This window comes from Lasioglossum baleicum, chromosome 8 (genome assembly GCF_051020765.1).
Source record: "Lasioglossum baleicum chromosome 8, iyLasBale1, whole genome shotgun sequence".
NCBI lineage: Eukaryota > Metazoa > Arthropoda > Insecta > Hymenoptera > Halictidae > Lasioglossum > Lasioglossum baleicum.
The window spans coordinates 15,942,564-15,957,576 of NC_134936.1; the positions used below are offsets into that span (position 1 = coordinate 15,942,564).

Genomic DNA, 15,013 nt, shown 5'->3' on the forward strand with positions numbered 1-15,013 from the left:
CGAATATCGGCGGCGAAGGCAGTGCTCGTTATCGGTCGGTGCCGCGGAACAACGCATAACTTTCGTCGACGTGCATAATAACGCGCTTTGTCTTTCGACAAACAACGGGTCTCGCGCGGCCGGTTTATCTCTCCATCCGAAGGGGGCCCGATCGTTGTTGCCCTCCTTGAGAGGGGGGCCCTGAGGGGGCACACCGTGTGCTCCACGATAAAAGTAATTGTTGGTGGCCGGACCCGGTTCGAGACGAATCGATTCGACTCGATTCGATTCGAGGCGAGATCCCGACGGACAAGAACGGCCCCGGCCACGTTTTATCCGAGAGAGCGACCGCACGCCTGTGTTTCAGGAGAACCGTTCGCCCCGGAGTAATTATACTCCGAAGGCGACAGATTTGCCGTGTTAACGATAGATAAATCTATCGAGTAGCCGCAGCGCCGGTGCGCGGCCGGACGGTTTTTCCCTGGCGCACGATTCGTGCCCGCCTCGCGTGGTCAGATGTGTTCCGGAGGCAGTTTCGAGACCTTTGCACGTGGTATTTTAGAGCGGTTCTTTTTATTCGTCGCCCCGAGTTGCGTGGAAATGTCAGACCCGTAGGAGAAGGAGGACCGTGTGTTGCGCTCTCCTCGCTCTGCTTGCTCTCGTCGAGATAGAACGATTTTTCGTTGCACTCTCTGACAGGTCGGTTTATCATCCCGCCCTCTATATAACTCGAGAAAAGAGTGTCTACTGCAATGTCGATTTCGGTAGAAACGAAGACGTGCCCCTTTATTCCGAGCAACTGCTGTGTCACGGGAATTTCCGACTGTTATCTATTTCGGTTGCTATTTATATTTGACGATTGATAAAACAGATTCTGCACGTTTCTGTTACATTTAAGATTTACATTTTAAGAGAGAACGAAATATATTGGGAATTGATTTGTTAACTTGTGTGTGTGCCAAATGTGAGTTTCCCCAGAAATGTTACTGATATAACTATCCTTATAAGTTATTTTTTATTAATACATATGACATTATAACGAGTTTATTTCATGTAAGTTACTATTCATATTTTATGGATGCAGTGTTCAATGCAGGCGATACATCTTTTATTCAAAGTACAATAAAACCGTGGCAAAGAAGATCACAGAGGTTTAAAAATCGGCGATTTCCCATCAGAATTTGCGATCCCTTAATTTTCCGTAGCAGCGCAGTGAACGATCGCAACCCCAAGCGTGAGATATCCCGTTTCACCCCGCGCGCGTTCATTCAGCTCGCGTCAGAGAGCGCGCGCGCGCGCGCGAACGCACAATGGTCTTTTAGCGAGGCAAACAACATATGGCGTGCAAACGCGTGTTCGGAACGCGTCCAATTCATTGGCCAACGATGAGGCTACCTGCTTCTCCGCGCGTATTAAGTCCCACGCGCTTTCGCCACGAACAAACGGGGCACAAACTTTTCCGTGCTTTTTGTTCGACGCCCATATGGGCCACCTAAATCATGGAACGATCTAATTCCCCCTCGTCACTGTATCGCCCCGTCAAATATTTGTCCTACGGTCTCTCGTTAAACGGGCATTTATAACATCGTGCCACTTCCACTCGCCGTCGATTAAGATCGATCGATCTTCCTCCAGAAACGATGATATAATCCTCCCTCTAATTCCAGGCGAAATTGCCGGTGCCCGAAATTGTCGGTGAAAGTCAAAGGTGGGCGGAAACGACTTGTTCCATTTGGAAGCCGAAAAATTTTCGTTACTTTGTACGATGCGCGCCGTACCGGCGGCGTCGCTTTGTGACGTGCGCTTATGGTTGATGGCTCGTTGAAATACTCCTTTATTTTGGGAACCGTGCTCGTCCGAGCTGAATGAGAGTCTATTATAGTTTGTTAATCCTTATGTGGAGCTTCGGAGTGAACTTTAAAGGCACGAGGACTACATTGATTCGCACTGGTGATTCACTTTGCCTCCTCCGAGAATGATGCAAGTCTCTAGACAATTATTTTTCAACGTATGTTAAGCAATGGTTGGGTTAAACGTGCATGCGAATCTCGTGTAGCCTTCGAAGCAGTGGAATAATGAAATCCAAGCAAGTGATGGCAAGTTTGGCTGACCCTTCCGCAAAATCTGGCACATATGTCCGGCGAAAATGACGGCGCCGGGATTCGGCAGGAAATTTCTCTGGTTCGAGAGGAGGACAGGTGCTCGTTACTTTCGAGTATGCGTGTTGGTTCCTCGATTGCAGCGGAGCGCGTCGACTCGTACGCGTGTGCACGGTGCAAGAAAGTGTGGAAGCAAAAGCTACCTTGGCCTCTGGGCTTTTATGGCGACTGGTCCGATCGAACAGGTGCGCCACGCCGCGCTGTGCCTCTGCGTACGTATACTCCGGGTAAGAGGTTCCATTATTCCGCGCCGGTTGTATTATAGTGTAGCGTCGGGATACGCGCCGTAGCGCGGAGTCTCTTTTCGATCCTGAAGAAAACCGTCTCTCGAGGTAAGCAGAAACGGAGATGCTGTCTCGGAGACCGACAAAAGATCGTAACGTCGGAAGAATGAACGGTCCACGAGCTTTTACGCCACAATGGGAACGGGGTCTTCGTTGGATCCTTCTTGCTCCGTGGAAACTCCATTTTGGCTGAACGTCGACGCCCGCAGGTCAACGACTTCGGGGCTTTCATGACTCCATCCGAGCGAACCAACGCTCCGCACTTTCACTGCGCGAGTATCGATTACGTTTTCGATGCCCACCAGGCCGGAAACCCTCCCGGTCGAGACTTTCCGGATCAGAACGATTATTTGAGACGTTTCCAAACATTTTCGAAACTCGATTCTCATTCGCAAATGTGGGAGTCAAGTCGTCATACGCTTGTTTGCACGCACGCTGTCCAAGAACAACGAACAATAGCATCATCGAACAATTACACCGATCCGTTCCCTCGGTAAACATCCTCGTCACGCTCATACGAAAGCAATACGTACCAGGATCTCGATACTATCAGCCAATTATCAATTCGTCGTGAAAGCCCGTGGCAATCGGCGTGCCGGGCGCGAGTGAATGAGTCTCTGACAAAGGGGCAGGCAAAAAAGCCCATAGGCCACATTGACCCGAGGTATAAAACTGGTCCCCGGTTCCGTACGGGCTTGGCACACCTGACCGACCAGGAATCGAGCTCTTTCATCGCTTCCCGGAAGACTCTCGTCTTCTTGCAACCCTTTACTCCGTGGTGGTACGTGTCCCATTGTGTCAGCCGGAGGAGATCGGTGCTCCGAAGCCTGGACCAGGTGCGCGAAGGCCTTACGGGCCCCGATCCTCGATAATACGATGATCGCGACGCGCCGAATTACGCGGTCTTCGATCGAACGAGATCCTACGCTGCAGATTCTCGAAAAACCCGTCGTGAGTGTTGCAGCGAGATAACGTTGATCTTGATGATGGTTGCAGGTCTGAGAAAAAGGGAGCCGCTCCGGTTCGTTCCAATATCCAGAAAGAATGGCTCATTAGCCCGTGGACGATCTTTACGGCCGGACAAAACAATCTCGGCTACCTCGAGCAACCTGTTACCCGGCCCTTAAGGCGGCGTGCACAACAGATGGCCCGCGGCACGACCCTGCAGATTCCACCTGCTGCTGCTCGCCGATGTTCTTCCTCCCGACGAATTTGCTAGGCTCTTTGCTGCGCTGAGATTCGGAACGCTGCAGGTTATGGTGAGTTCATAAATTACAAAACGGCTCTTGTTTTCAGTATGTACTTGTTTGTACAGTTTCTGTAGAAACAAATGCACTTCCCGGGCCGGTTCACGATTCACAGATCAAAGAGAATCTCGAGCAGGCCGCAGGAAATTAGAAAAACTTTTCACTCAGTGCCCGGGGATGCACCATTTAACGCTCAAATATGAATTAGTGTGGGAAGCTCGACCGAGACGACACGTGTACACCATCTTGTTTATAAATGTCTTGGTATCCATCATCCGAGAAACTAGATGTGCTTTAAACAACGGGGTGTAATTAATTTTCGAATGCTGGCCTCTCGAGACGATTGAATTCGGATGACTAATACGAAGGGCTATCGTAGTCTTTTTCTAGGGACAGGTAGCCGGATCACCCTTTCAAGGGCTGTCCTTTTCGTATCGGTAACGCCTGTCCTATCTCTACGGACGCGTCAGATGGCTACCGTTCGATACTTTCGGAAGCTTCCCACCTAGCCAGCTAATTTTGTACTCCTCGTCGAACCTGTAATTTCGTTTCTAGTTCCTGCAGTCCTCATGAACGAATTAGTTACTTTAATTCGTCGCTTTGTGGTCTGATATTCAACTAGAGCATGAGAAAGGTTGAACAATGATCATTAAGGAAAAGAGTGAGTTATCGTATTTTTAAGTAGATTAGTTCCCTGGTTAAAAATGATTTCCTTGCGGATGGAACGTTTAATTTCCTCTCGAAGGTGTTACCCTCCTGACAGGAAGAAGTGAATCTCGTCAAAACCATACGGGTGACGGACGATACGAAAGGATTCATTTCCGCACCCTAAGCGACACTATCTTTCTCTTCACAGTTTCTCCAGTCGCTGCAATTATCCACTATTTTGTTGGCTTATTCTTCTCGATCAAAGGGACGAGCAGATTCGTTCGAAATCATCAACCGAACCATGGTTCACACGTGGTGGCTTGCAATCAGTGGACCACCCACCCATGCGTCTGAACATTGCCACACCTTGGATAATGACGCGCGGCGAATTACTCGAATTCGCTGATTCCATTTGATGACTGGTTAGCATAATAACGACTGGGAACCGGTGGACGCTTAGTCCTTTCTCACAGCTTCGTCCCTCGCCATTTTTCGCGCCTGTGTCCTCTGCCTATCTTCAATGTTCAAAGCAGTTTACGTATATTTTTAGTAGAACTCGTCAAGACTCGTACATTATTTTCATAAATTTTCATTTTGTTCCGCAGAATATTTCTACCAATTTTTTCACGTAAACTTGTACTGTGTCGTTTTGCTCCACCGCAGGGAAGTATTTCTAAAAAGCGAGGCACGAGCAGAAGCAATTAAAGCGTGGCCCTTCTTCCAAGGAAACCTGGCAAGTGTTCCCTTCACGCCCTTCGTCACGGACACGAGTATTTCGAGCTGCACATGGCTCGGACAAGTGTTGCGGTCGCGTCGTCCATTTCCCCGTGGATTCCACGCATTCTAAGTGCCGTGACATCCGCCTCTGTCGAGCCTCACCGAAATTCCAGCCGAGACGAAAGCGCCTGTTCGACCAACACCGAAAAACGATTTATACCCTTGAAAACAACCGATACCTTGCCAGCGGCCAGGAACACAGACGATTCCGAATTAATTAACTCGCCGTTTCCCAGGCCGATTTCCACTGTCTCTGGCCCAAGATTTAGACGTACCGTGTAACATGGCCTCTAACGACTTCTCTATTCGATGGACATCGATTAAAGAGTGTCACGATCACGTGGAACATCGTGCTGCGACATCGTTCTCCGCGTAGGTGTCCAGGACATTAATTTCTCGCGCCACGGGCAGCTAACTTTCTTCGAGCATTGATCCCAACGATTAACTTTTGATTCATTCCGATGTGTCTTTGTTTCTACCTTTTTTGGGATCTTCAGGAGACAGAGGTAGACGCAAGTACACATTGAATACATACACTAACGAGCATAACTGATTCAACACACTTTAAATCAGAATAACCTTTTTATGAATGGACCAAACGACTTCAATTTCTCTGTAAGGCTTTCTAGCCTTAATTCTTCTGAATTAGTTTAATAAATGACGTCTAAAAAATATTTAGAAAAAATGCCACATGAATAAAATTCGAGTGACCTCCACTATCATGATTTTGATTGCTTTTCTTTGGTTCAGAGCTCTGGGAATATAATCTAACGATTTCGAATGAGCAGAATCGCTTCGAAAAGCAGAGTTCCGGAGAAGGGAGGCGTGTGGAACGCGTGTCGCCGAGCGGGGTTAATTATGCGTGACGAGGAGCACTTCCTGCGGATCGTCATAATTCTATCCGCACAGCTGGTCCCTGGACGGCGTTGCAGGTGCAAAATCCTTCGCAGTGGCATTGCACCCAAGGTCAAACACGCTGCACCAACGGAGGAGCCTCTCTCTTCCGAGGCCTCGGATCTCGAGGGAGATATCGTGCGAGATTACGAAAGCATTATCTTAATTGCTGGCCAGGAAGCTGCAACCGGTGAACGGGGGTTGGCGAGCAGGGTGCGAAGGAGAAAGAAAGAAAGAAAGAAAGAAAGAGAGAAGAGGAGACGCGCCAAGGATCGAAGGATAGATCGGCCGTCCAGCTCGCGATTCGATCGATGACAAGATCGGCCACGAACAATCACCGTGACTCGCTTTAATTACCGATGGCATGGGCCATCCGGGGTCTCCCATAGTGAGGGACGATGGCAGAGTAGCTGTCGGACCACCGGCTGCACAGTATGCCAACTATGCCCGCGTCGAACTATGCGATGTTACCGGGCCCCGATGACGATGGCTCGTTAGCAGACGAAACGCCGCCCACCGACACGGTCCGGCACTGTTCGATAATTAAAATCGAGCCATCGAGCTCCGACACCGACGATTTCGATCGCTGACGTCGACCGGTTACGCAATTTCGTGAGGTGTCAACCGTGTCACCCGTGAAACGTAATGGCCGACCATGACTCGGCCGGATTTCGGCGAACTGTATCTCTTTAACGAGCCATTGCATGGGACTTGCGCGGTCAAGCGGTCTTCCACAATCGGGAATTAATATTCAAGGTAGCACACGTTCATTACATACTTCGGCAGTGTTTCACTTCACGACTGAAATTAATACTAAACCTACCATCGCCGGTCGAAATGACCGGTTCCAGATTTTTCATTTCACGATTATTGATATAATCAAAATAATTTCACAAGAAATGATTGTATAGATATCTTTAGTGGAGCACATATTACAGTAGGAGCTGTACAAAGTCTAAGTAAAATCAATCTTGTCATTTTTATAATGGCACATGTACCATTTACTTTCAAGACTCGATAGGTTTAGCGTGAATGAAACAGAAATTTCGTTCTGGCAATATCATCTCCTATCCACGATACAACACGCGGCACAAAGGGTTAAAGGATCCACAGCGGCCCTCACAAACGTAGTTCCCCATCGATAGATCGCGAAACGATCACTGGCGAGATTCTTTCTCCTAGGAAACGCCATTGGTACGTGATTAATTATCGTCGATTGTTAGCAATGCTGCATCGAACGTGAGAGAAGAATCGGGGTAATGAGAATTCTCAGGGTTACAGTCATCGATCAACGCGTGCCCGCTAATTGCCGATCGAGTAACGATCGTCCGTGTGACTGCGAGAAACCGAAGGAGGAACATAATTTATCCCCGTTGATGTTTTATTACTAACAATTTTTTCCGGCGAGCGTATCGACAGCGGCGAATCGATCGCGGTTGACACGAAACTGGCCCGATCGCGATCGACAACACTCGAACGGTGACTCGGCGGCCATTGAGAACAGTTTCCAGGAACGCAACGGACAACCATAACCGCCCTGCTATGTCGTAATCGCGAGATAGTCACCGGGGGGACACCTGTTGCTCGCCAAAGCTAGCTTCGCGTGACGCCAAATGCAGTCCATCGCGATAAAGAAACACACACCAGGCCGGATTTTTCGCCGTAGATCGGCCAGATCGATCTCGTGTGATTTACTCGATCGCCGGAACACCGACCGGTGAAATCGATACCAGATCGAAAACGCGCCACCCGATTTTTACACAACGATCCTCCACGATCGACCGTGTCCTGCGTTCGACTCCGGTATCGACCGTGTATCGCGTGCTGCGATATATTCACCGGGAAACGATTCTTTTTTACTGGAGCGATTGAGATATATCCTAATTGCTTTTAAAGGGTCGCTTGCAAAAGTCTCTAACTTTGGAACATTTTCGAATCGGTACTTGCTGCATTCGTTCTCAGGAAATGATCTTTTTAAAAGAAAACTAGGAACAACGCTCGGATAAACATGTGTTTACCTTATCGAGCGATTCATTATCTCGCGAAGGTATGCAAGAATAAAACCAACAGGGAACTTAACACAGATTTAACTGTCTCCAGCCGCTAATAAATCTATTCGGGCAGAAAGTGAATGCTCTTGTAAATCAATCCAGGTATGGTTCGCGAGCCATTTTCAGATTCAAAAGCCACCTAACAATCGAATAAAGGTGCCTATCCCACAATTTCTTCGTGACTCAGCCTCCGCCTGTAGAAACACGCTGAAAATTCGCTCGAACGAGCTTGCAAGGCATCCTTTTCCTAGAGAAAGACTATCTGTTAACTGGTTCTTTCATCGTTAATCTAGCGAAGCCTGTTATCTCCATCTGCGGCGAACCAACCCCCTAACTCTCGTCGAACAAACAACTTTCCTTCGGGCTCGATACCAAACCGAGAACGTTCAGGTGCAGTGAGTCACACCGAACGCAGCCTGGGCATTGTAAAGCGCAGGAAAACGCGGAATTCGCGGGTAAAAAATCAGCATTTTTTTGGCGGTCGCCTGGTTGCGCACGTGGCCGACGGGGTTCGGCCGGTCTCCAACGAGCGACGTTCACCGTTTCCCCTCTCTCCTTGATTATTCGCGGCACGGCACACGATTGGTTCGTGCCACCGGCGAGTCTCTCTCTCTCTTTCTCCTGCGCGTGCAGCCGCGTGCGTGATGTAGCGCGCGAGCGCACTCGATGCGCGTGCGGAGACGCCCAAGTGGGTTAACACCGACAATTACGCGGCTTGTGCGTCCGCCCATACGCGAGGAATCTTCTTAATTCCGTTAGGCAGTCTCGAACTCCTTCCCGAAACTCGTTGCGACAAAATTTCCAAAATTTCTGCGGTTCATTAGCCGTTTGAAATGCTTGAAAGACCCCTATCGACTGCAGGAGATGAGCCTTTGCTTGTTCAAAGTAATTATTAGGCTGCGAATCTCTATGCAGTCTGTTTTTGTAGCGCTTTTGACTATTGAAGAACCCTTTGCATTCGAGAAATCAGAAGCACTTGCCCCCTTAACAGGTCGAAAGTATGGTGTTGATACTCTTAGATTCTATGAATGTTTCTACTATTTAAAATTGCGCCTGTTCATTTTTGTCACAAATTCATAAAATCCGTAAATATTGTACTTTCGAGTAGCTGGAACATCGCCGAGTATTTCACAAGGCGATAGCAAATTGTTTCGAGGTCGCAATCCAGCATCTTTAATCGCGGCCGGACGCTAGTAGTCGCCGCCGCGCCGCGCCGGTGACTTCAACGCCCGGGCAAGACGTGTCGCGGCTATTACGCGGCGATATATCTTCGGTATGACAACTATAGAGACATTCGCAGGGGCCGGTATTGTAAAACACGGGTCGAATTGATTCTAAAATTGAATTTCTTTACGAGAGTGCCAGCCAATATCTTGCCGCAGCATTAAAATTGCAAAACCCTCGGCCCGACGTGTAACGGTCGTTCCCGGGCGTTCTTCCATTCGCGTCGCCGTTAACGACGTCCCTCAATTTCGTTCACTTCCTCCACCCACGGGGCCGTATTGCGATTGCTTGTCAACCGCGATTCGATACCTCCAGCAAAGCGGCGGACATTTCCGGTCGATAAATCATCGATAACGGTCCCGGGAAACGGCGAGAGATCGGGAAATTGATGCATGGCTGGTCGGGGGCGAAGGTTGCAACCCGGCTGGGTTTGACTAATCGCGAGGCTAATCCGTACCCCGAAACCGTCCACGGAACGAATCGGCGAGTCTAGATCCGCCAACAGGCGACAAAAGACTGTTCCTGGTCAGACACGTAAAAATGAAACCCCGGAGCCAGTTAACAGCGCCAGAAAATAAAGCGAACCGGAACTTTCGTGCTTAGAAATGACCTCGGAGGTGAAAATCATTTGTCACGTGGATAATTCCGTATCTAAGAGATTCTCTATTCTTCATCGTATCTGTAAAATAAAATGATAGGATAAGAGAGGCCACAGATCCAGTGACTTCTTCATGCTCCGTCATTTTTCGCGTTCGCGGATGTGGATCGAGGGTGCCGACCACCGTTCGCCAGATCCGTGATCATTGATTTACGGGATCCAAGTATATTGTACGGGGGACGTGCCACTTATTCGCGTGACGGGCCCCGCATTGAAAAGTGCATATGAATCGAGGCGCCTATGGTTGCAAGGGCGACACACCGCGCTCTCGAGAGCCGTGATTGCGATTGGACAGGCGGACCGCGGCAAACGGCGGCGGCTGTGTCGGCTGCACGACTCTCGCGGAGGAGAATTATGGCAGTCGACATTTATTCACGTCGTCGATAGGCGCCTCGGCGACCTGTCCGTGCCCGCTAATGATTCATTGACCTGACAGGGGCCGCTAATGCTGCACCCACGTCGCCGCGCTACCGTTTCCACGGAGGAAGGACCGTCTCCAACACCACACGCGGCGGAATAACGAATATGGATTAGCTCCCCGAACGGTAGAAAGCTGGCCGGATGACTGGACAACAAGCCACCTAATCACGCGAGGATTTGCATAAGCAGCCGAGCGACGCCCGGGCGCGACAGAGAATTAAGAGCCGTCGAAGAATGGACCCTTTGATGAGACCCGACATGCATTTTTTCGACGGACGTACCACAGCAAACCGGGGACGAGATGCGTGACTTTTCATATTATTATGTAATAATTAGACTGCGGATCTTTATGCATTTATGAAGAAATTGGTTGGGCGAAATATGAAACAGTGAAGGATTTAAACAAATTCCAGAATGTTGTAATGTTGCTTTTAATGGAACAAAGTCGTTAAGGGATGAAATCAATTTTTATGTTGTTCCTGCTTCCCAGAATTAATGCGAAAATAGTATAATACTCTGTCGCACTCAAGTGGCATTTGTTTGCTAACCGTACTCATTGGACGTAGTATGAGTATAGAGTCACCAACACTGTCGACGACCCGGGTCCGAGCGTCCTCAATTGCTCCACCCTAAAAGCAATTAATTGTGCAGGAGGACATCGTTGTCCATCGAGTTCAGCATCTTATCTGTCCGGTAAATGTTCCAAAAGGTCCCGGACCGTACAAGGATCGGCTCGGTAGCCGTAACAGGCCGAACCCGGGCCCCGGACACGATAGGAAAAAGATCGTCTCCGCCACCGACAAGATAGGAGCACGGAAGTGCCTAACGATCGGCGATCTTGGAGCGCGAAATATGGCACGGTCGGCGAAGATCGGCTTGGCCGTCGGTAGATCGGACAGGTTGGGTCACGACCAGGCCCCACGGCACGTTCTGGGCCCTGCCAGGTTAACAGTCGGCTCTGATAGGTCCACTTAAACGCCCCCGGTTATGCAACCGCACCGTCTAATAAGCTTCCTCCACCGTAAGTACCTGTCGGGCTGCGACGTGTCTTCCAGGTTAGGCGGGCCCCTCGGATCGCTCGAGAGATCTCTCCGGGGGGATCGTTTCGTCGATCACGAGCAACCGTGTCCACCGCTTCGGGCGATCCGCCGATACACTGTCTAGGATCGGCTCGAATCGCGCACCGAACAGTTTAGCCTACGGTTAAATAATAAAATTATATAGGGAACGCGCGCTCTCCACCGTGGAAAAGAAATCTTTCAATCGATCCGTGAAGTAACGCTGGATCCAGCGTCACGGGTTCGCAGGGAAATCGCAGGAATTCTCGATCTTCTTTCAAAATTCAGATTTTTTCTCTCAGCGTGTAGCACGTTCGTCCTCGACGCCAACGACTTCGAGTGTGTTTGAACAGTCTGAAGTGGCGAGCGTCTCGAGGTTTCGTGAAAGATCTGGCTGGATTTTCGCTGCTGGAAGGACACGGCGAATCCTATAGAAACGTAACTATAACCGTAACTCGGCTATAAACTCCTAGGTGATTCCTTGTTGGTTCGAGGAAACTTTGTTGCATCGTATTCGTGAAACCTGTTCGTGCGTGTGTGTTCGGCGTCGCGAGGCACGATAAAAGGGAGAGGCGTTGTTTCTATATTAAGCGACTGCGATTGTGATCCCAACAATGCTTTTTTCGCCGTCTGGGGCCCCCGCCACGAAACGAAACGAAACGAGTCGTTCCACCGGTACTTGAATTCTTTCGTTCCTTTTTTGCGGAGGAGGAGTACCAGTCGGAATTGGACGGTGGGGAACCGAGAAGGGGCCCGCGAGGGCGGAGGGTACGACCGACAGCGGGACGATATTAAAAATCACAATGCGGCATATTAACTTGACCTACTATCGGTGCACCAGGAAGAGAACCCAGGACACGCTCGTTTAAAAAAAAAAACCCCGTCTCGCGGGCTCCTCTCCGAAACGTGCGTGTCCTCGTCGCATGAAATAATGCGCACGTGGGTGCGCGACGACGTGTGTGCAACAGAACCCCGGTGTAGAAACAACGGGGCCGAATAATGAGGCGGGCCACGAGGAATCCTGCCACACGGGGGACTTCAAATTATATTGTGCGCGACGCTGATTTTATTCCGCAGGGTGGTCTATTCAGAAAATTCCATCTGTGGTGTTGCTTCCTCTTTGTTTTATGCTAACAGCGGACAATTAGACCGGTTACTGACTTTCATGTGATTCTGGTTCAGGTCTGGTCTGAATTCGACACGAGATCAGCACTACATTTAATATTGGATTGGCAAGACAGTAATTTCGGTATTTTAACACATTATCGACCGGCGATTGTCGAATAATTTGAAAAATTTATGGTTCATGGCTAAACACTTTTTAACGGAACCTTGAACAATGACAGCAATCTTCATTGCGGACGAACAAGTCACTAATACTTTCATTTAAGACATTTAATATGCTTTCGTTTGGTACAGCACAATTATTAAAAATCCTATTCATAGGCATTCGGTAGGTAAAGCGTTAATTTTCTTATTCAAGCAATGAACTTTAATCGATAGAACATTTTCCATTCTGATCGATGATCTTTTACCATCTTTCTGGTAGCTTCACAATTCCGCGCTCATAAAACATCTGGTCGTTATCGGCAAAGAACTGATTCAAGCGCGATTTCAGGTCATCGCCTTCAAATACCGAAATTGCTTTCTCGCCAACCCAACAGATAGAGATTGTGCGACATTGTCGGAGCATTGGGATCATTCTAAGGGGGCCAGGGAACCAAGGGCCGAGTTTCCGGCAGTGACAAGCTCGCGTAATCACGTGCATTCGTGTCAGAGGCGAGTCGCCTTCGCTTTTACGACGGTCGAACTTTAGTGCGGCAACCGCAACGGCGGAATTAGCAATTGTAATGTTATAAGGCAGCGGTGTAGAATGGTAGGGAGGTCTGGCAACGGGGTGGAGGTATACGCTGCTCCGTGCAGTAGGTGGGTGGAGGAAGGAAGAGGAGAAGCCCGTCCGAGGGATAAAGAATGCGGGAGCCACGGGGTCACGAGGATTTCATTTGACGGAATAACGTGGCGTTTAAGAGTCGGTACCGTTATCACGCTCGTTGTATATAGGTAAGAACCAGCAGGAGATCCGACGACCTCCCACCTTCGTCCAACGGGCATTATACTTCGAAGAATCGAAGACGGGAGCGAGACCGTCTTTTGCTGCCGTCAGCCACCGTCACCGATGTACGTCCGCGTCGCGTGATTTATTCTATTTAATTATCGACGACCCGAACGGATAATTAACCTCCTTCGTTGCGTGTCCTCTTCCCTCGATGCGTCACTCCATAATGGCTACTTCCGTCTCGAATGAGTATCGATTAAACGGAGTCTAGCGGGAGACCGTCGATTCTCCGACGCGGTGATTTCAATGAGCGGTTTGTAGGTACTAGTTCTATGGACAACCGGTTTTTATTGTGCCTCGTAAAAGTTTAACACATTGTAGGCTTCGTAAGAGAGGTTTCTTTCTTGCAGAAGTGCGAGAGTCGTTGTTCCTTTCGATGACTTCGTGGATTCACCTTCCTGCTTGATTTTTATGCGTTTCGCTGGCGTTATACGGGCACACGAGACTTCTACTTCGTTGGATCATGAAATTGGTTATCATAGCTGGATCTTGAAATTGAATGCAACGTAGCGGTGATTTTCGACTGCGGCGCGCGGGGCAGAGGATCCACCCGCCCCAGGAGGATCAGGGGACACCCTCCTCGGGATCATCAAAGTGTACCATAATGAGCGGCTCGCGCACCAGGGTCACAGGTCACGCGGTAATGAATTGTTTTGCACCTCGCGGGCAAACTCACCTCGGCCAACCTTCCGTAAGATGGGCCCCGGAGAGCATGCACAATTTACATGCGCCGGGGGAGGACTAATGTCCGTGGAAGACACTCGAGGCGGCCTCCGCTCCTATCACGAGTGGGCAGCGTCGCCTCCGAGGCCCCAAAGGGCGAGTCCTCCGTGGCCCTTCCTGGCTACGACGTCGAAAAGGTCGACGACTCGCGGTAACCGATCAATCAGGTCGCTGGTGGGCCTAATTGGCGGCTGCGATGCCTTCAATTTTCTAAATCTTCGCATGAATCATCGCCAGCTCTTCGTAAATGATCACCTGCTCTCGAACGGCTTCGGGAATACTCTTCGACGACATATAGCGAACACAAATAGTGAAATCAAACTGTTTTTGAACAGGTAAACGAACAGGAGAAGCGGAACAGGTGGACACGAGCCAGGCTAAACCGACGCGACGTTTGATTATCTCTGTTACAGGCTTCTAGAGAGGCATTCACGACGAAAGGGATTACCACCTCGTATCATTCCTCTTCCATCGCGCGATGGTGGTCCAACGGGAATTATTGCTGCGTTACCAACGCCGTAATGGGACACCGATTCAATGGAGGTAGTAATAAGACGTAAAAAAAGAGAACGAACGGACGCGACTAAAAAGGTAAAAAGTCCTAAGGCCAAACCAGACGTCGTGAGATCTCGCCGGAGAAGAAAAAGAGAGAGAGGATAGAGAACGGTGCGAGGGAGGAACGTCAAGAATGCGACTACTCAAGGGCAGACAAGTAATTTTCTAGTGTTGCTCGCAGCACCGGTCTCCTTGTGTCTGGTCATTGTGGCCAGACCGC

The 15,013-nt window shown here is 49.5% G+C and overlaps 1 long non-coding RNA gene across 1 annotated transcript in view; it reads left to right on the forward strand.

Moving 5' to 3' along the window:
* Window positions 1–1,668: 1,668 nt before the first annotated feature.
* The window catches only part of LOC143211392 (uncharacterized), a 39,078-nt gene continuing 25,733 nt past the window's right edge, over window positions 1,669–15,013 (forward strand). Inside the window, exon 1 of the long non-coding RNA XR_013009452.1 lies at window positions 1,669–3,681. This is a non-coding gene — a long non-coding RNA (uncharacterized LOC143211392). The remainder of the gene's footprint in view (window positions 3,682–15,013) is intronic.